Source organism: Pristiophorus japonicus, chromosome 19, assembly GCF_044704955.1.
Source record: "Pristiophorus japonicus isolate sPriJap1 chromosome 19, sPriJap1.hap1, whole genome shotgun sequence".
In the NCBI taxonomy this organism is placed as follows: domain Eukaryota; kingdom Metazoa; phylum Chordata; class Chondrichthyes; family Pristiophoridae; genus Pristiophorus; species Pristiophorus japonicus.
Window position 1 is genome coordinate 87056104 of NC_091995.1, and position 21651 is coordinate 87077754.

The 21651-nt window shown below is 48.5% G+C and overlaps 1 protein-coding gene and 1 pseudogene across 2 annotated transcripts in view; both read right to left on the reverse strand.

Annotated features, from left to right (window-relative positions):
• Nucleotides 1-21651, reverse strand: part of LOC139230016 (MOB kinase activator 2-like) — a 71107-nt gene that overhangs the window by 47164 nt on the left and 2292 nt on the right. The gene's annotated exons all lie outside the window — the stretch shown is intronic.
• On the reverse strand, nucleotides 7147-7326 carry LOC139230779 (U2 spliceosomal RNA; annotated as a pseudogene).

The following is a 21651-nucleotide window of genomic DNA, read 5'->3' on the forward strand; positions in this document are numbered from 1 at the left end:
GGGATAACTTCCCTGCTTTTCTTCGAAATATTGCCATGGGATCTTTTACATCCACCCGAGAGGCAGACGGGGCCTCGGTTTAACGTTTCATCCAAAAGACGGTACCTCCGACAGTGCAGCACTGCACTGGAGTGTCAGCCTAGATTTTGTGCTCAAGTACCTGGAGTGGGATTTGAACCCACAACCTTCTGACTTCGAGGCGAGTCTGAGCCACGGCTGACACCGAGCAGGAGATGTGGATGTTTGCCCTCTTCCCAGCCCAGAGGTGTCGAGATCGATTGTGGCACCATAACTGCTGCCCTGCTAATTAAGGAGCTACTTGAAGCATCGCTACAGGTCTGAGTGGCCCTCGGCCTGCGAGCACCACCGGAGCAGGCCGGGGAGCGGAAGGAGCAGCGTGGCAGCGTACCACTCCAGGGAGCAGCACGTGCTGGAGCAGGAGAGCAACGGCAGTGAAAAGGTCCAGGTCGTTGATTGGAGCGTGGGCAGGTACATCAGGAACGGTGAGATCGGGGCAAAGGAGCGGCGAAAGTCTGTAGAGGGTTGTGATTGGGGCCCAGGAGAGGCGCGAGTTCGGGGCCCAGAAGAGCCGAGGGCCCAGGGGCAGCACGGGCCAGCCCACACTGCGATATGTGTGCGCGCTAGGTCTGTGCAGCAGAGCAGGTCTTCAGTCGTCTTGGTTAATCCTTGCTACTGGACCAAGACCTAGCTCTGTCAAGCTTGTGTGGTGGCTGGTGTGCAACGGTCACCGCACGTTAAAATAATCCAAGCACAGGCATCTTCCACCCTTCAAGATTTAGTTCGGTCCTGGAATATTAGGTCCATCATTGAAACACCTGTGAACTTTTTGACATGGAAGCAAGTCATCCTCGATTCGAGGGACTGCCTATGATGATGACATGTCTGACATGGCAGTAACCAAGCACAGTATTACTGTAAGTAAAGAATCAACATATCGATTAATGGGTCAGCATTATCAGGAGTAAAGGAAGACACACCATTCAGTTTGCGTACAAAGTCAGTATTATCAGGATTAATGGATAGCATTGGTTGCAAAACTCCTTTAAATTTGAAATGTTGGGGTGGAAGGGGTAGAAAATAATGAATGCTGGTATCCAGGTACTCAGAGTTAACTCATCTATGTTTATAAACCTACTGTAACTTGCATAAAGTGTTTTCCTATGGGCATTGGAGTGGAACTCCAATGCAGTGCACCACAGATTGGTGTAAGACATTAGCAGACACCCTTCCCCCCCAATCTTCCCAGGTGAATTCTCTGTCTCAGCGGTGTCACTAGGCTGGCTCCATCAGCAACGCAATTACGCTGGGAGTGTGCTCGGTGGCTTTTGCACAGGGAAAGCAGGTGAATGATTTGGAGCCAGGTTCATAATGTCGTATTGGTTAGTCTTAGACTGGCAGAGGCTGCCTGCCAGCTCAGCCGAAGACGGGCATGTCGCACTAGACACCGGTGTCAGCCGTGGCTCAGTGGGTAGCACACTTGCTTGAGTCAGAAGGTTGTGGGTTCAAGTTCCACTCCAAGAACCTGAGCACATAAATCTAGGCTGACACTCCAGTGCAGTGCTGAGGGAATGCTGCACTGTCGGAGGTGCCATCTTTCAGATGAGACGTTAAACTGAGGCCCTGTCTGCTCTCTCAGCTGAACGTAAATGATCCCAAGACAGTATTTTGAAGAAATATAGAAACACAGAAAATAGGTGCAGGAGAAGGCCATTCGGCCCTTCGAGCCTGCACCACCATTCAATAAGAGCAGGGGAGTTATCCCCGGTGTCATGGCCAATATTTATCCCTCTATCAACATCACTAAAACAGATTATCTAGTCAATATCACAACGTTGTTTGTGGGAATTTGCTCCAAAAAAGTACTTCATTGGCTGTAAAGTGCTTTGAGACGTCTGTGAAAGGCACTATATAAATGCAAGTTTTTCTTTCTTTCTAGAGACCCAAAGAGGAAAAGGGAGATATACCTGAAAATTTAAATGCTTCCAACACTCTTTTCTCAGCCCCAACTTTGGTGTTCATTCCTATTTAGTCCACATATTTCAAATATTCCCCAACAATTTTTCCAATGGGTACAGGTTAGTATTTGCAGAAAATGGGTTACACAGCAGATGTAACTTGCAGTATAACCTGTCAATAGAGTGTATTTTACAGTTATATACAAAAGGTGGCGGCGATATCATGCAGTAATTACATTACTAATGGAGGCAGATCTGACCCAAGGCATTCGAACAATAAATCACAGTGCTGAATGGACCTGAGCCACTCAGTGCTCATCGAACTCGAATGTTTGATGTGGTTCAAGCAGGTTAGAAGATATAGTAACAGCGTCATAAAAAGGACGCTTGATCTGAAAACTGCTATTCATTCTTTTGAAGGCCAACATCAAGAGCAGCATAATAACAAAGGTGCAAGAAAAATGGTCCAGTGGCCTTTGTAAAAAGAAATATTTGCAGATGCTGTAAATCTGAAATAAAAGAATTGCTAGAAATTCACAGCAGGCGGAAGGTTAACGTTTTGGGTGTAGATGTCACCAACGATGTCTCCGCAAGATCCTGCAAATCCCCAGCATCGAAGCACTGACCACAATCGAACAGCTCCATTGCGCGGGCCACATAGTTCGCATGCTCGACACGAGACTCCCAAAGCAAGCGCTCTACTTGGAACTCCTACACGGCAAGCGAGCCCCAGGTGGGCAGAGGAGACGTTACAGGGACACCCTAAAAGCCTCCCTGATAAAGTGCAACATCCCCACTGACACCTGGGAGTCCCTGGCCAAAGACCGCCCTAAGTGGAGGAAGAGCATCCGGGAGGGCGCTGAACACCTCAAGTCTCGTCGCCAAGAGCATGCAGAAATCAAGCACAGGCAGCGGAACGAGCATGCGGCAAACCAGTCCCACTCACCCTTTCCTTCAACCACTGTCTGTCCCACCTGTGACAGAGACTGTGGTTCTTGTATTGGACTGTACAGCCACCTGAGAACTCACTTTTAGAATGGAAGCAAGTCTTCCTCGATTTCGAGGGACTGCCGATGATGAGATCCTGTACCAGAATACACAACATTCTGACAAGTCTGCACCTGAAACATTAAGTTGCCTTTTCCCTTTTCAGTCACTGACAGACCGGCTGTGTTTTCCCAGCGTGGTCTTTTTGAGGTTCTTGATGAATTATTTTTGTTACTGGAGATGGAGCGGAAAAGAGGCGGTTAACAGCAAGAACTTATAGGACCGAGATTACATTTTCCTTGATAGATTCAGAACATTAACCTTTTTAGTAATCCACGGCGCTGGGTCACCTCGACACATTGTTTAGTTATTGTTAGGTTACTGTAAATGTTGTTCAGCCTCAGGAGCTGGAAATAATCCATCCAGGTACAAGGAGAACTGAACGCATGATACACTGTATTCAGTAGGCAGTGGCTCTGCTTATGATGATGTTCTTTCTTTCCCTCTGTGTGGGAGAGTGCTTCTGTACCTCTATCCTCCTGTCGACAAAAGCGGCTAACATTGTAAAATGGGCACAAAAACAATCCTGGACCTGATTTTATTTTTCTGTGCCACTTCTTCGATAGAACAATTTTAATGACAGGATACACTAAAAGCAAACCCTTTCACCGCAAGGAGATTGCTGCATGAATCATAGATTATATTAAAAGAAAGCAAAGAGGAATCAACAGCTCCTCCGATGGCCTAGTGAGTAAAGGCACTCCCTATGTAGCATCGAATCATCGGACAGAAGACACCATATTTGATTCTGCTCTGTGCTGAGTTAAGGGCCCTTTAACATTTGCGACGGTGGAGCAGCATCCAGAGGCCTGTCATTATTGGCACTGAGTGAATCCCTTCCCACACACGGAGCAGGTGAACGGCCTCTCTCCAGTGTGAACTCGCTGGTGTCTCAGCAGGTTGGATGGCTGGAGTTTGGAACTGGAATATCGGGTCCTTCATCTGTAAACTCATGTGGAAGCAAGTCATCCTCGTTCGAGGGACAGTCTATGATGATGGTTGGCACTGCTACTTTACCCAACACTGCCAGTGAGGGACACGGGGAGTCTGTAGAGCTTGGCACAAGACCAGAGCAACAGGGATAAGGCCTCTATGTGACTGATAAGTGGCTATGGCTTTCTGGATTAAGTTGCAGTTTGTTGAGCGTGGAGGGACGAGGTCGGCAAGGAAAGCATTGGACAAACTGAGCTGAGTAGTTGAAAGCCAGAGTCTCACAATTCCGATCACTATAAATAAGTGAGAGATCCAGCGCCACACCTTTACTTTCAATCAGAGGACCAGCAGAAGTTTGTAAAAACCAGGTGACCACTGCTATGGGACCAATAAAGTCATATTTATTTCCTACTCGGTCGATGGCAATGGAGCGGTACAATTACTTCAGCTGCATTCTTACAACCTTCTTTAGCGGAGCTGAACCCAACAGTTGCTATGCTACTAATGGGACCGTTTATGGACAAATCGCTAGGTAAAGAGCAAGATGGGAATTTTCTTTTGGAAGATGTCCACAGGGAGGGGTGAAAGGGCGGGGACACCATGAAAGCGGCAGAAAAAACCCTGCTGTAAACTAAAAAAAGCAAATGATCTCATTGAAACAAACTGGAACACAACAAGCCTAAGCAGGCCCTATAATTTAAAAATAAATCTCAGGCATTAACCCTGTGAATGCCACATTAACAAAAAAAAACACAGCTTTTGGAAAGAAGCAAACATTTATTCAAAGACTATGACAAAATAAGACTTTTTTGGTGCATTTTTCTAACTTTAGCTCAGATATTTGCAGATAATCTGGTTACAGATTTTCTGCAGAAGGCAGGAGACACAGATTACAGAACCTAATGTGTTAAAATTAGAACAGATTGTTGGTGGCTACGCCTTTGTTAAATGTTACCCACACTCATCACTATCTCCAAGTTTGCAGATGGCACTAAGCTGGGTGGCAGTGCGAGCTGTGAGGAGGATGCTAGGAGGCTGCAGGGTGACTTGGACAGGTTAGGTGAATGGGCAAATGCAGTATAATGTGGATAACTGTGAGGTTATCCACTTTGGGGGCAAAAACAGGAAGGCAGAATGGTGACAGATTAGTAAAAGGGGAGGCGCAACGAGACCTGGGTGTCATGGTACATCAGTCGTTGAAGGTAGGCATGCAGGTACAGCAGGCAGTAAAGAAAGCAAATGGTATGTTGGCCTTCATAGCTAGGGGATTTGAGTATAGGAGCAGGGAAGTCTTACTGCAGTTGTACAGGGCCTTGGTGAGACCACACCTTGAGTATTGTGTACAGTTTTGGTCTCCTAATCTGAGGAAGGACGTTCTTGCTATTGAGGGAGTGCAGCAAAGGTTCACCAGACCGATTCCCGGGATGGCAGGACTGACATATGAAGAAAGACTGGATCGACTCGGCTTATACTCACTGGAATTTAAAAGGATGAGAGGAGATCTCATAGAAACATAAAATTTTGCCGGGATTGGACAGGTTAGATGCAGAAAGAATGTTCCTGATGTTGGGGAAGTCCAGAACCAGGGGACACAGTCTAAGAATAAGGGGTAAGCCATTTAGGACCGAGATGAGGAGAAACTTTTTCATTCAGAGAGTGGTGAACTTGTGGAATTCTCTGCCACAGAAAGTTGTTGAGTCCAGTTCGTTGGACATATTCAAAAGGGAGTTAGATGTGGCCCTTACGGCTAAAGGGATCAGGGAGTATAGAGAGAAGGTTGGGGTGGGGTACTGAGGTTGAATGATCCGCCATGATCATATTGAATGGTGGTGCAGGCTCGAAGGGCCGTATGGGCTACTCCTGTACCTATTTTCTATGTTAAACAAAAATGATTTTTAAAATCCAACAGTCAAACCTTCTTTCAAACAATTCAACTTTTAATACAGAATATATAATCATATTTGACAATCTTCCACCTCCCAAAAATGTTGATTCTAGCTGAAGTTTCTTGGGGGCTGTCAACCCACTGGTACCAGTCCCCGTAGCCATTTTTCACATGCTAATCTAGATGGTGGCCAACAGTAGGCTATTTGGCCCGCGCAAGCTGGTCTAGGAGTGCGGCGGCTTTGAGGAGGGCGACTGGATTGACGTCATCAGAGTCCAGGCAGCCCACCGGAGAGGCAAGAGACCAGCGGCAGGGTCGGGGCCCGGCGGACGAGAAGCGGCGATTGAGACCGGCGGGGAGCGGCGATCGGCGGCGGAGAGCAGTAGAGGAGCGATGGGATTGTGGCCCAGGAGCGGTGGTGTTGGAGTAGAGGACTAAAGGGGTCGTGGCTCAGCATACAATAACCGCGAGGTCAGGGCCCATCATCATCACCATAGGCGGTTCCTCGAATCAAGGATGACTTGCTTCTACGCCAAAAAGTTCACAGGTGTTTCAATTAAGGACCTAATATTCCAGATCCCGAACTAAAATTGAAGGGTGGAAGATGTCTGTGTGTGGATTTTTTTAACGTGGGGTGGCTGTTGCACACCAGCCACCACACAGGCTTGACAGAGCTAGGTCTTGGTCCAGTGGCAAGGGTTACCCAAGACAACTGGAGACCAGCTCTGCTGCACGGGCCTAGTGCGCACACATATCGCAGTGTGGGCTGGCCCGTGCTGCCCCTGGGCCCACGCCTCTTCTGGTCGGGGCCCAGGGATGGCGCAGTAGAGCTTAGTCTCCAGTCGTCTTGGTTAACCCTCGTCACTGGACCAAGACCTAGCTTTGTCAAGCCCGTGTGGTGGCTGGTGTGCAACAGCCACCACATGTTAAAAGAATTCACGCACAGGCATCTTCCACCCTTCAAGATGTAGCTCATTGAAACACCAGTGAGCTCATCTTTCTTTTAGTGTGGAAGCAAGTCATCCTCAACTCGAGGGACTGCCTAATACTATACTATACGATGATGGGGCGGGGATTAGGTGGAATCACAGCCAAACCCAACTCTGTATCCATCCAACTACTACACATGTAAGTACATTCCAGCGGAGGTCACTTGACAACAATCAGCAGTGAACCTTGGCTGGTTTCTCCCTTCCCAGGCCAGGTTTTTAAAAATGTTTTTATCCAATTTCTTTCCAGATCAACTCTAACGCCAAAGATCACTTTGCGCCAATATATTTGATCTTAGGCCAAAAGGCCGAGAGGCGAAGTTGCACCGTTCCTGGAAATATTGCAATACCAGGTCGGTGCATGGAGTGGACGGGGCAAGCCCCTGATCCAGCTCCCTGTCCAAAAATCAATTCACTATCATGTCCCCCATAGGGGATATTAAACTGATAAGAACAGATACTACACTTGATCTTCGCCAAAAGGCCAGGTTACTGAGGACACATGTAGCTTGACAACTGCTGGCTCTGCAGAGATCAGCTAACCCAGTACAGATCATCGATCCAACCTGGGACCTTCTGGCGTGGGTGACTTAGTACCACAGCGGGCAACACCTTTATCCATTAGGCTATTGGGAAAGCTCATCTTTGATGAATTTTTCCTCACTCCAGTTTCCAGACCGCATATCATTCACTAGTTGGAGGACAAGTAGGTAATCTGCCTTTTTGAGATGACTGATAGGATATGCAAATCAGCCAACCAGGCCAGTTCATCCTTTGAATATGCCTCTGGGGGCAAGAGGGAGCAGGAAAACAACGCAGCTCAGTACCATCTCACAACTGAGATCAGGAGCACACAAGCACATACCCATGGCACCGTACATTAAATGTAGCAGCATCACAGCATCCTTCAGCCACCAGATTTTGTTTTTTGAAGCACTCCGTCCTTTCAAATCTGGGACCTGGATCCAAATCCAACCCACTCTAATGGCGGCCTATACAGGTCCTGGTAAACATTCCTCCCAGACCCAATATCAAGTCAAAAACTGGCCATTTATTTAATTGCTGTTTGTGGGATTTTGCTATGTGCAAAATGACTGCCGCATTTTGCCTACATAAACCCTCGAAGCCTCCTTGATAAAATGCAACATCCCCACCAACACCTGGGAGTCCCTGGCCAAAGTCCGCCCTAAGTGGAGGAAGTGCATCCGGGAGGACGCTGAGCACCTCGAGTGTTGTCGCCGAGAGCATGGAGATGCCAAGCGCAGGCAGCAGAAGGAGCGTGCGTCAAACCAGACTCCCCACCCACCCCTTCCTTCAACCACTGTCTGTCCCACCTGTGACAGAGACTGGAATTCCCATATTGGACTATTCAGTCACCTGAGAACTCACTTTTAGAGTGGAAGCAAGTCTTCCTCAATTTTGAGGGACTGCCGATGATGATGACATAAACCAGTCCACTTCAAAAGTACGTCACTGTTTGTAAAGTGCTTGAAATGTTTACAAGAGATGTGTTAAGACTATATAAATACAAGTCTTTCTTTTCTATGGAAATGAGTCTAGCCAGTCTAATGGGCGTCGACCCACGGCACAAAGCTGCCTCCCATTTCACACAAACGAGCAATCTCATTCAGAAACGCCAGAACATTGGCTGGTGCTTATGTTTAAATAGATTTACATAGAATGTACAACACAGAAACAGGTCAAACACAAAAGCAAAGTACTGGAATCTGAAATAAAAAGAGAGAACGCTGGAAATCTCAGCGGGCCAGGCAGCATTTCTGGAGAGAAAAAGAGTTAACGTTTCAGGTTATCGACGCGAAACAGAAACAGGTCATTTGCCCCAGCTGGTCTGTGCCGGTGTTTATGCTCCACACGAGCCTCCTCTCACCTTACTCTATCTCACTCTATAAGCATGAAAGAACGACGAGGGCAATATTCAATATGGCAGCCCCCACAGATTCTCCAGCCGTCTTACAAACCCCTTCAAACGGTTTCAAAGCGGTGCTTGATCCTGGGATATGGGCTAGTGCCCTGGAGCAGAGTCTGGTGCCAGCAATTTTTGACATGACAAGTTTCTCAGGTTCACTCCTCCCCAGAAATGTTACAGCACAGTAGAATGATGCTCTATGGAACTGGAGACTGATACATTGGTAGAGCTTTACCCTGCATATAACCTGTGCTATATCTGAACTGAGTGAGCATGCATTGAACATTGGGTGTCTGAGATGGAGGGTGTTCTATTCCCTAGTCGCAACACCCCTCACAATGAGCATAAAAATCAACAAAATTTTTGTGAAGAAAAGCAAAACACTGCGGATGCTGGAAATCTGAAATAAAAACAGAAAATGCTGGAAATACTCAGCAGGTCAGGCAGCATCTGTGAGAGAGAAACAGAGTTAACATTTCAGGTCGATGACCCTTCGTCAGAACTGGAAAAAGTTGAGAGGTGTAACAGGTTTTTAAGCAAGTGTCGGGGCAGGGGAAGGGGGAGAGGAAAGAACAAAAAGGAAGGTCTGTGATAAGGTGGAAGGCTGGAGAGATTAAGAGACAAAAGGGATGATGGTGCAAGGCAAAAGGAGATGGTAATGGGACAAGTTAAGAAACAAAAGATGAGTCTAGATAGGGTGTAACTGGAAATGGCAGAACCCCATCAATAGTAATGGTCTGAAATTGTTGAACTCGATGTTGAGTCCAGAAGCTATAAAGTGCCTAAACAAAAGATGAGGTGCTGTTCCTCGAGCTCATGTTGAGCTTCGTTGGAGGATGGAGATATCAGAGTGGGAGTGGAGCAGAGGATTAATGGACAAGCAACCAGAAGCTCAGGACTGAACGGAGGTGTTCCACAAAGCGGTCACCCAATCTGCGTCGTGAGCAGCGAATACAGTATACTAAATTGAATGTACAAATAAATCACTTTCACCTTGAAGGAGTGTTTGGAACTCTGGACAGTGGGAAGGGAGGAGGTAAAAGGGCAGCTGTTGCATCTCCTGTGCTTGCACGGGAAGGTGTCGTGGGGAGGGGAAGGGGATGTTAGGGGTGATTGAGGACCAGGGTGTAGAGGAGGGAGCGGTCCCTTCGAATGCTGAAAGGGGAGAGATGGGGAAGATGTGTTTGGTGGTCGATCACACTGGAGGTGGCGGAAATGGCAGAGGATGATCCTTTGAACGTGGAGGCTGGTGGGGTGAAAGGGGAAGACAAGGGTGCCTTATCGTGGTTCTGGGAGGGAGGGGAAGGGGGAGAGCAGAAGTGCGGGAAATATAATGGACACAGTTGAGGGCCATGTCAACCACGGTAGAGGGGAACCTTCAGTTGAGGGAAAAGGAAAACATATCGGAAACACTAGTATGGAAGGTGGCGTTGTCAGAACAGATGCGACGTAGACGGATAAACTGGAATGGTGGAATGGACCAAGGGAAGGTGCAGCACGGGCCAATAGCGAGGCTGTGAGGTCTCGAGGCTCACATTGCGTACTACGAATTCCACATAGAGGTCCTGTGGGAAGAGGACAGTCGGAGTATGTTTGAGTTTGCTTGTATGTATTGGCACATGTGGCGGAGCCTAGTCTCCAATCGTCTTGGATCCCCTTGCCACTGGACCAAGACCTTGCTCCGTCAAGTCCGTGTGGTGGCTGGTGTGCAATGGCCACCCCACGTTAAATGAATTCACGCACAGGCATCTTCTACCGTTTAAAATGAGTTCAGCAGTCACCTGAGTACTCATTTTGATGGTGTGGAAGCAAGTCATCCTCGACCCCGAGGAACTGCCTATGATGGAATGGAGTCCTTACAGCAAGTGGGGTGGGAGGAAGTGTAGCCCAGGTAGCTGTGGGAGTCAGTGAGCTTATTAATTGTCAATCGCCTATCCCAGAAATGGAGACAGAGAAGTTGAGGAAGGGAAGGGAAGAGTCAGAGATGTTGTAGAATTGTTTCGGTCTTTTTAGTCTACTAGTGCTTAATGAAACTAGAGGTGACTCAGGTCACCCATCTGACTAGTGTGTATATGATGCATGATACTTGAGCGCATGATTCTTTCTGGGAAAGTCAAAGGTTTGTTTCCGGTTTGTTAGTAATGTGTTGAGGGAATTGTAGGATACACATCACAAAGCAAGATTCAGCCAGTGATGGTTAATGCCACAGATCAGTATATTCAAAGTCAAATCCAATCCAAATTCAGAAGCACAAGATATATACCAGGAAGACCCCCAGGTTCAGTTTGTGGTTCCTGCTGCATGAACTGATCAAGCCAGGGTGCTATAATTGGGCCACTACTCCTGAGCTAAGGGAAGTTCAAATCAGCTAAAGTTCCTACTCCTGTTCTCTGCCCAGTAAACCATGCTCGAACATTATGTGGTTGCCTGTCAAGCACAGGATTGGGCTTGCATGTGATGCCCTTCACAATCAAATAGCTGATTTACAAACTCACTGCTTAAGTGGTCATGTGATAAATGGGCACTTAACTGAGGTATTGAAGGGCAAACAATCCAAATTTTCTTCCCGTTAGGGGGAGGCGCACTCCTTTCAATAAATTTACTTTTCCAGAATCCTCATGTCACGCGTCATTTGTTGGCAGGACGTCAGACAAGCAACTTTCCTTCAAGCTTGTTCCAATGACACACTGAAATAAGCCACTGGATGTGAAAGGAGGACTCCTTACAATTTTTCTTCCTACAACAACCAATAAGAAGCGCATGTTCATAGATGCAGGCCCATAACAATGTGGATAAAACCTATGAGGGACAGCTGAAAGCAAGTCCAAGTAACACATAACTCCTGACTGATGAAAAGAGGGAACCACCAATACCAGGCGAGGACAGTGCAGGGGACATATCGGACCTTATAACAGCACTGCAGCAGTCCCCTGGTCGAAGCACTCCCACGGCAGAGGATAACGACCACGCCAGCCCAGGTGCAGTAGACTTTTTTAGTTTAAGCCTATGCATGACGGAACTGGCCACTGGGCAGACCTCGAACTTAAAGGATGATTTATTTGAAGTGTAATGTTCAAATAGCTTTAAAATGGATTTAAAAATTGCTACTATTAACGTACATAGCGTAAAATCTACTACGCGATATGTTTCCACCTTGGGGTACCTCGCCAAGGTCAAAGCGGACCTGCTGTTCTTGCAGGAGTGCGGTCTGTCGCACTTCAGCAGCTACCGGCAGTGGTCACGATGGTGGGCCCATGGACCATCCATATGGTCAGGAGGCAACGACTGCCGGGCTTCCGGCCTGGGCATTCTGCTGCGGGAAGGCCACTTCACCATCACCGAAATTAAGGAGGTGGTGGGCGGCCGCCTCCTCGTAGCAGACGTAATGTACAAAAACTCCCCTCTCAGGTTAATTAATGTTTATGCCCTAGCTCTCAAGAATGAGGCTGGCCCTCTTCCAGCAGTTCCCACTGCTACTGGCAACATCCAGGCCGGTGACTTCAACTGCATCATCGATGCGGCTGGACGATCCAGCAGAGCAGACAACAAACTGGACGCTACGTCCAAACTCCTGATGGACGCGGTAAAAGACGCCAAGCTGTGCGACGTCTTCAGCAACCCTGCAGACAGAGCACCGCGCAGATACACCTGGTCGAGACCAGACGGGTCTGTCCGTTCCAGAATAGACTTCCTGTCCCACACGCTCAAGGTCAGATCCACCGTCGTCACGCCGGTGTTCTTCTCTGACCAGTGCCTCCTACTGGCCGACTGTTGCCCACAGGAAAACCAGAAAGTTGGCAGAGGGATATGGAAGCTGAACGTGAAACTGTTGACTCCGGAAAACGTTGAGGAACTCAAGAGGGATTACAAAGGTTGGAGAACCATAAAACCCCTCTGCGATTCCCCGATGCACTAGTGGGAAACAATCAAGACGACCATCAAGAGGTTCTTCATCCTCAAAGGTGTTCAGGAGGCGAGAGGGAGACAGAGGGAGACTAATATGCAAAACCTGCTTCTGCTGCAGTCGATGGGGGTCGATGTCGCAGAGGAACTCGAAGAGGTGAAGGGCCAGCAAGCCTCGCTCTTTGCCTCAGAGTCCTCCAAGATCATCTTCTGCTCCAGAGTCCGCTCCGTCGAGCAGGATGAGACGTGTTCACGTTTCTTCTTCCAAAAGGTACACAGGGGGAGCTCTGTGATCACCAGCCTAAAGGAAGAAGACGTCTTCGCAGCCTGACATGCAGAGGATCAGCAAATCCTTCTATGCCAGGCTGTATGACGTCAAACCCACAGACCGCGCGGCCTCCCAGTCTTTCCTGTCGTCTATTTCGGAGGTCTTAGACAACAGCGAGCAGGAGAGTCTGGACCACCCGCTAACTCTGGACGAGCTGACAAAGGCCGTCCGGTCCTTCGAGACGAATAAAACTCCCGGAAGCGACGGCTTACTGGTCGAGTTGTATTCAGCTCTGTGGGACTGGATGGGCCCAGACCTGCTGGAAGTGTACGGGGGTATGCTTCTGGCCGGCAGCATGTCAGAATCAATGAGGAAAGGCATCATCACCCTCATCTACAAGCAGAAGGGGGAGAGGGAGGAAATCAAAAACTGGCGGCCCATTTCGCTGCTCAATGTGGACTGCAAGATCCTGTCAAAGGTCATCGCCAACAGGGTCAAGTCTGCTCTTGAGCTGGTGATTCACCCGGACCAGACCTGCACTGACCCCGGCAGGAAGATCTCTGATAGCCTTGCGCTACTCAGGGATACGATCGCCTACATACGGGACAGGAGGGTGGACACCTGCTTAATAAGCTTAGACCAGGAGAAAGCCTTTGACAGGATATCACACACGTTCCTGATGGACGTGCTCTCCAAAATGGGGTTTGGGGAGGGTATCCACAATTGGGTCCAACTGCTCTACACAGACATCAGTAGTGCAGTTCTAATCAACGGGTGGTAAACTGAAAGCGTTCCAATCAGATCTGGAGTCAGGCAAGGCTGTCCCCTCTCCTCTGTCTTGTTTGTGTGTTGTATCGAGCCCTTTGCCGAGTCCATCAGGACATTAGAGGGGCGACGATCCCAGGCAGCGGAGGCGCTCAGGTCAAGACCTCCCTGTACATGGACGATGTCGCCGTTTTTTGCTCGGATCCGCGGTCGGTCCGCAGATTGCTCACAATCTGCGACCAGTTTGAACTGGCCTCGGGAGCAAAGGTCAATCGCAGCAAAAGCGAGGCCATGCTCTTTGGCAACTGGACCAACCGAGCCTCCATTCCCTTCACCGTCAAGCCAGATTTCCTGAAGGTGTTGGGAATATGGTTCTGAGCGGACGGGGCGTGCGCCAAAAATTGGGACGAGCGTATCGCCAAGGTCAAACAAAAACTGGCATTGTGGGAGCAGCGCTCCCTTTCCATCACAGGCAAGAACCTGGTCATCAGGAGTGAGGTGCTCTCCGGTTGCTGCACGTGGTGCAGGTCTGGCCCATCTCACGCTCCTGCGCCGTGGCAGTCACCCAGGCCGTCTTCCACTTTGTCTGGAGGTCCAAAATGGACCGTGTCCGCAGAGGCACGATATACAAATATCTGGACAGTGGAGGAAAGGACGTTCCGAATGTGGCCCTCATCCTGATGGCCACCTTTGTGTGCGGCTGCATCAAGCTGTGCACAGACCCCCGGTACGCAAACACCAAGTGTCACTACGTGCTGAGGTTCTATCTGTCCCCGGTGTTGCGAAGGATGGGTCTGGCCATGCTGCCGCGAAATGCCCCCACCAGTTGGACCATGCCTTTCCACCTGTCCTTCATGGAAAAGTTTTTCACAAGAAACCCCTTTGACCATAAGGCCATCAAACAGTGGTCAGCACGTAAGGTCCTGGACGCCCTACGAAAGGAGAGGGGGGACCCTGTCGGTTGGTTCCCTGAGCGGACTGTCGAACTCGTTTGGCAGAACGTCTCATCGCCAGAGCTTTCACACAAGCACCAAGACGTAGCTTGGTTGGCGGTGAGGAGGGCCTTACCCGTCAGAGCTTTCATGCACCGCCGACGTCTCAGCAGCACGGCACGGTGCCCCCGAGCTGGCTGCGGGGCGGACAAGACTGTCACCCATCTCCTTCAGGATTGCGCCTTTGCAACGCAGGTCTGGAAAGAGATGCAGTGGTTGCTGTCGAGGTTCATCCCGAGCAGCTCCGTAACACAGGACTCTGTGCTCTACGGGTTGTTCCCAGGGACACACACCGAGACAGACATCACCTGCTGCTGGAGGGCCATCAACTCGGTGAAAGACGCTCTTTGGTCTTGCCGAAACTTGCTGGTCTTCCAGAGCAAGGAGATGTCCACGTCTGCGTGTTGCAGACTGGCGCAATCCAAGATCCAGGATTACGTTCTGAGGGACGCACTAAAGATTGGTGCAGTCGCCGCGAAGGCACGGTGGGGAAGGGCCACAGTTTAAAGCCCTTCCGCCACGGTAAACCCAGGGGATGGAATCAGTATAAAACTCCCCTCGGACTGTACTTGTGAAACTGTTTTGTAAACATAGAGCACCATGATCTGAAAACACCTATGTAGTGCCATGTATAATGCAAGTTCTGTTTAGTAATGTATGTTGCAAAGAAATGTAACTGTACCTTCACCCATTCCGTGTATCAAATAGTGACACATGTAATGTAATTTGATGAATGTATTACAATGTATCCTGGATTGTACTGAACTGTACCTTGAAATGTAAAGCAAGGAAATGTATTGAACGGAACTGCCGTCAGTATCCAAATGTAGTGTATGGGATTGCTGACCGCATCCAAATGTACTGAACTGCTTTCCAATGTATTGTGCAAATTTTTATATGAATAAAGTATATTTTGAAATTAAAAAAAAACTCCCGGTCTTGTTTGTGTGTTGTATCGAGCCCTTTGCCGAGTCCATCAGGAAGGACGCGGGCATTAGGGAGGTGACAATCCCAGGCAGCGGAGACGCTCAGGTCAAGACTTCCCTGTACATGGACGACGTCGACGTATTTTGTCCGCAGGTTTGCTCACAATCTGCGACCAGTTTGAACTGGCCTCGGGGGCAAAGGTTAATCGCAGCAAAAGCGAGGCCATGTTCTTTGGAAGCTTGGCCGAACGATCCTTTATTCCCTTCAACATGAAGTCAGATTACCTGAAGGTGTTGGGAATATTGTTCGGAGCGGACGGGGCGCGTGCCAAAAACTGGAAGGAGCGTATCATTAAACATAAATTGGGATGGTGGAAGCTGCACTCACTCTCCATTGCAGGAAAGAACCTGGTCATCAGAAGTGAGGTGCTCTCGGTGTTGTTGTACGTGGCGCAGGTCTGGCCAATACGCCGCTCCTGTGCCGTGGCAATCAGCCGAGCCGTCTTCCATTTCGTCTGGAGATCGAAAATGGACCATGTCCGCAGAGACACGATGTACAAATCTCCGGACAAGGGAGGAAAGGACGTTCTGCCCTAATATCTCATGTGGCTCGGTGTCGAATTTTGTTTGATAACGCTCCTGTGAAGCGCCTTGAGATGTTTTACTACGTTAAAGGCGCTATATAAATGCAAGTTGTTGTTGTAAAGGGCTTTGGACATCTTAAGGATGGAAAAGGTACTATATAAATCCAATTTATTTCTTTTCTAACTTTAGTACATAGCTATCCTGTTTTAGAACAATGCATACAAATATAAGCTAATGCAGTACGCACGCACAAAAATTTATATTACACAATGTTCTGTTTTATCACGATTTACAAGAAAGATTTTTCATGTAACTAGTGCCTTTCACATCCTCTGGACGCCCAAAGCACTTCACAGTCACTGACTTATTTCTGAAGTGTAATGTTGTTAAATAGGCAAATATGGTAGCCAATTTGCAAACAGCAAAGATTTAAATGACCAGTTAGTCTGCTTTTGGTGGTGATGATTAAGGGATAAATTTTGCCTATCACACCAAATGAACTCCCGTGCTCTTTGAGTAATATTATGGGATCTTTTACATCCACAGATAGATGAGGCCTCAATTTAACGTCTCCTCCAAAGGTCGGTACCTCCCAACAATGAACTGAAGAGTGCTACCACTGGGCCAAGCTGACACTCAGGCATAGTGTATTTAGCATCAGCAGGCCAGGGCCATTGGAGGGATCAGCGTGCGGCGGCATACCACTGCAGGGTGTAGCGCGTGCTGCTGCAGGAGGGTGACGGCTGGGACGCCAGGTCACTGATTGGAGTGCGGACAGGCACAGCAGGAGGGGTGAAGGAGCAGCAAGTGACCGGGGCGCAGGAGAGGCACGAGTTTGGGGCTCAGAAGAGGCGAGGGCCCAGGGACAGCACGGGCGATATGTGTGCGCACTAGGTCCGTGCAGCAGAGCTGGTCTCCAGTCATCTTGGGTAATTCTTGCCTCTGGACCAAGACCTGGCTCTGTCAAGCCCGTGTGGTGTGCAATGGCCACCACATGTTAAAAAAATTCACGCTGGCATCTTCCACCCTTCAAGATGTAGTTTGGGACCTAGAATATTAGGTCCTTCATTAAAACACCTGTGAACTCATCTCTTTTTGGCGTGGAAGCAAGTCATCCTCGCTTCGAGGAACTGCCTATGATGATGATGATTTGGTTACCAACAAGCTTTGCATTTTGGATTTCTGTTCCCTGAGTGTGTGTTGAATCTATTGTTGGGGACCCTTTTGTTAGAAGCTCTGGGTTGGTCTTGCTGCAACTTCCCTGCTCTTCTGGTTCTAAATCTATTGTACTATCATTGGTCAGGCTATCTAATTTGGAAGTGTTATGATTAAACTGTTCAATGTAGGCCAGCTTCATGTCAGGGAAAAAGTGGATCGACAAGTTTTATTAGGGGAAGGAACAGATAAGTGGGCTATTCTCACTTTTTGACGAAACTTGTGCTGTTGTTGGAGGGGCTTGGTACCGGGAAGTAAAATGACTCAAGTTCCTCCCCCACGTGATAATTCCCAGAGTGTGAAGGGATTAGAAGCATGGAACAAAGGGGAAGGGTGAAGGGTCACCCTGGGATCACGTGCAGCTATTAACAAGCAGTTTCAGAGTATTACTGGAAAAGGCTGGAATAATGCTGCCTTGTTTGATATCTCAACCAGGAAACATTATGTGGAGACCTAAAAGAGGCAGGGGGAGTTATGAAAATGACTTCTCTCTGCCAAATCAGAGTCAAATGGCGAGGAGCAGCCCGACAATTTGCTTCTTTCCACTTGGCACAATGTTACAGAACTGCTACCTTCAAAATTAAAATGCTAGTTATTCAATCCCATGGACATCCTCTACTGAATCCTTTCAAACAGGTACTGTAAAGAAAGAAAAGTAACTTGCAGTTATATAGCACCTTTCACAACCTCAGGAAGACTTTTACAGCCATTTAAGTGTAGTCACTTAAGTGTAGGAAATGCATCAGCTAATTTGTACCATCAAAGAGATAGGTGACCAGATAATCTGCTTTAGTAATGGTTGAGGGGCAAATATTGGCCAGGACACTGGAAGAACTCCCCTACCCTTCTTTAAATAGTGCCAGAGAATCATTTATGTCCAGCAGTGAGGGCAGACAGAGCCTTGGTTTAATGTCTCACACAAAACAAGGCACCTGTGATAATGCAAACGGACTGCTGCACTGATGTGTCAGCCTAGAGACTTCCAACAAGTACTGAGAGGTTCAGGGCAGGCTCACTGCAAAGTTAAACTAACTCTATTCTGTCCCATTAAGCCAAGTAGCCATAATACAGATTAGAAACGGATAAAGCTCATTCCAAACTGCCCCAGTGGAAATAGCCGATCTCATTGACAGAAAAGTATCTCCAGTGGGGTGTCTACACCACTTCAGATTTGCGGTTCCTGGGCTTTTTCACCTCTCCCAGGAGATCACATGGTTTTGGGTGGGGTGGAGAGTGTGTATACTGTGATAAAAGAGATATCGCAATTGTGTGGGGCAGGCTCGATGGGCCAGCAGATGCTGTCCGTCATTGTTCGTAGAACCGTGATCAACTCAAATCTGCTCTTCTGTGGTTCCAGCTATGAAGTGAATACTTCAAATTGTAGCCCTTACTGTCTCTATGTGACTGGGGTTCCATATGTAGACTAGGCCCATATTGAATTGGCTAATCTCACCCGGAGTAGCATTTGGGGTGGTATAATTAGCCTGGAGCGTCCCTAGGTGAGGAAGTGATTGAGAGAAGGGAATCATTCAGGATTTCCAATCCTAATCACTATCCAGTGACCCCCCACCCACACTCTTTGCAGAAAAAGAGTATGTATGTAGACAAAAGGTGAGGATGGAATTAGGGTCAGCTATGATAGTCTCCCATGGTCGAGTGGTCTGTCTCGGCTATGGTCATTTGTGTGAGGTAGTGGATAACTGCATGTGGATGACATCCCAACAGGTGTCTGGACCTTAGAGCAAGAGCATAAAAGGCAAACAAATTGGAATAAAAAGACATACTGTAACTTTGAGGCATTGCTCACTGTAGCATTACCACTTCAAAATGTGGCAGTCTTATTTTACCCATAAACATATACCTCCCACTGTAATGTATGTACCTGTGAGGATGCTCACAAGTTGGTAGAGCTGTTAAGCTGGGAGTGGCTTAGCCAGTCACGTGACGTTCACAAGACTCAATAAAACCCCAGCCAGTTGGATTCGGGGGATCCACGATGAGGCAGGTGGATGAACTGGTAATGTGTAGTGTGATTGTTAAACTTTTTGCGATTAAACCAACTATTTCTTAATAGCAATATGTTGCTATGAATTCTTAAGCAAAGAACCCATGAAGGAAATACATTACACCCCCATTATGATCTTTTCTCCCATCTTAGTCCTAAAAATACCCACAAATGTCCACAAATTATTTTTCCAGACTGAAGTTCAGCAGGAAGCACAAGCTTTCTTGCAGCTGTAAACATGACATCCTCATCAACGCAGACAAGAACCCCTTGCAGATAGGAGGTAAGCAACAGGCCAAACTACCAACAGAAAAGGGTCAGTTACGTCCTTCCTGATATGGAAAACATTTTGAAATGTCAGGATTGGAATAGGAGGTAGAGTTACAAGCTTGTAGACAAGCTACAAGTACAGATGCCTAGAGATAAGCTTGAATCTTTCTGCAAACAAGGGGACAACATTTCAGGCGCTGATAAGTCTCAGACAATTCCACAGAAGTACAGATGGTGTATTAAACTGCAAAGATACTGCCTAATTTGGGGACATATTGCACCCCTCACCTCCCATACTGGTGTTTAAATCCTGAAACTATTATTTCAGACAAACAGTCGGAACCATACAAGCACGGGCAATCTTGTTTCCTCGATTCCATTCTGAAATAAGCTGTACTTACAACCTGCATAGTAAACAGAATCCGAGTCTGTGATGCTTCAGGCCAAACCCACATCAGGACTTGGTTTCCACCCGGCAATGATTCAAATTTGGGTTGATTCTCACCAATCCAACCCACATTAGATTTGGCTTCTCCCAGACTTGCCTGTAATGCCATTTTATTTGATCTAACTGGATATTTGCAACTGCAGGCAGGCAACCGTGTCAAGGACATCTACTAAAAAGTGGGACAGTTCCACTAATCCACCTACATAGATTCCATTTACTGAGCCCAGATTATGGCACTGGGTTTTAGCAGCCCTGTGGTATTAAAGGTACAGAAACATGCATTTTCTGCAAATCTCCACCGTTCAACTTTCCTAACAAGTGCAACATCTGATTATACACAATTCTTTTGCGCGGATTGAATTTTATCCCAAAATTTGACCAGGCTGGCCCCCGACAACCCCCAAACCCTCACCGGGTTGATTTTACATGATTCTCTGCGCCCATGTAAGCGTAGGCCCTCTCGCATGACAAATCACTGGGTTGGACTCAACATTTTTTTCTTAAATTGAAAACCTTGCTAAACGAACAGGGCCAAAGTGCAGGGCACCAAGGTTAAAAAAAGATTTATTGGGGACAGAAAAAAAACTCTGTCATGGGAAAGGATGAGTTAGAGTAGCTCTCCTTTGACTGGAATTAACACTTCTGCTGACCATGTCTGAACTGTTTTCCTCCAAACCTATTTGCATGTTGAGTTGACAACTCGGAACACAGTAACCCATATATTGCGCACCCAGCTTGCTTTAACCTTGGTTTAACTGTGGTCTTGTGACCAGGTTGGATTGGCCTTGCTCGCTCCAAGTTGATATTGGGTTACACCCATCCCATATTATAATAGTGCCTTTAATGTACGAAAAGGGGAGTGGGAGGGAGGGAGGGGAGTGGGAGGGAGGGAGGGAGGGAGGGAGGGGAGTGGGAGGGAGGGAGGGAGGGAGGGAGGGAGGGAGGGAGGGAGTGGGTGGGAGGGAGGGAGGGGAGTGGGTGGGAGGGAGGGAGGGAGGGGAGTGGGTGGGAGGGAGGGAGGGGAGTGGGTGGAGGGAGGGAGGGGAGTGGGTGGGAGGGAGGGAGGGGAGTGGGTGGGAGGGAGGGAGGGGAGTGGGTGGGAGGGAGGGAGGGGAGTGGGTGGGAGGGAGGGAGGGGAGTGGGTGGGAGGGAGGGAGGGGAGTGGGTGGGAGGGAGGGAGGGGAGTGGGTGGGAGGGGAGTGGGTGGGAGGGGAGGGAGGGGAGTGGGTGGGAGGGGAGGGAGGGGAGTGGGTGGGAGGGGAGGGAGGGGAGTGGGTGGGAGGGGAGGGAGGGGAGTGGGTGGGAGGGAGGGGAGTGGGTGGGAGGGAGGGGAGTGGGTGGGAGGGAGGGGAGTGGGTGGGAGGGAGGGAGGGGAGTGGGTGGGTGGGAGGGGAGGGGAGTGGGTGGGTGGGAGGGGAGGGGAGTGGGTGGGTGGGAGGGGAGGGAGTGGGTGGGTGGGAGGGAGGGAGTGGGTGGGTGGGAGGGAGGGGAGTGGGTGGGTGGGAGGGAGGGGAGTG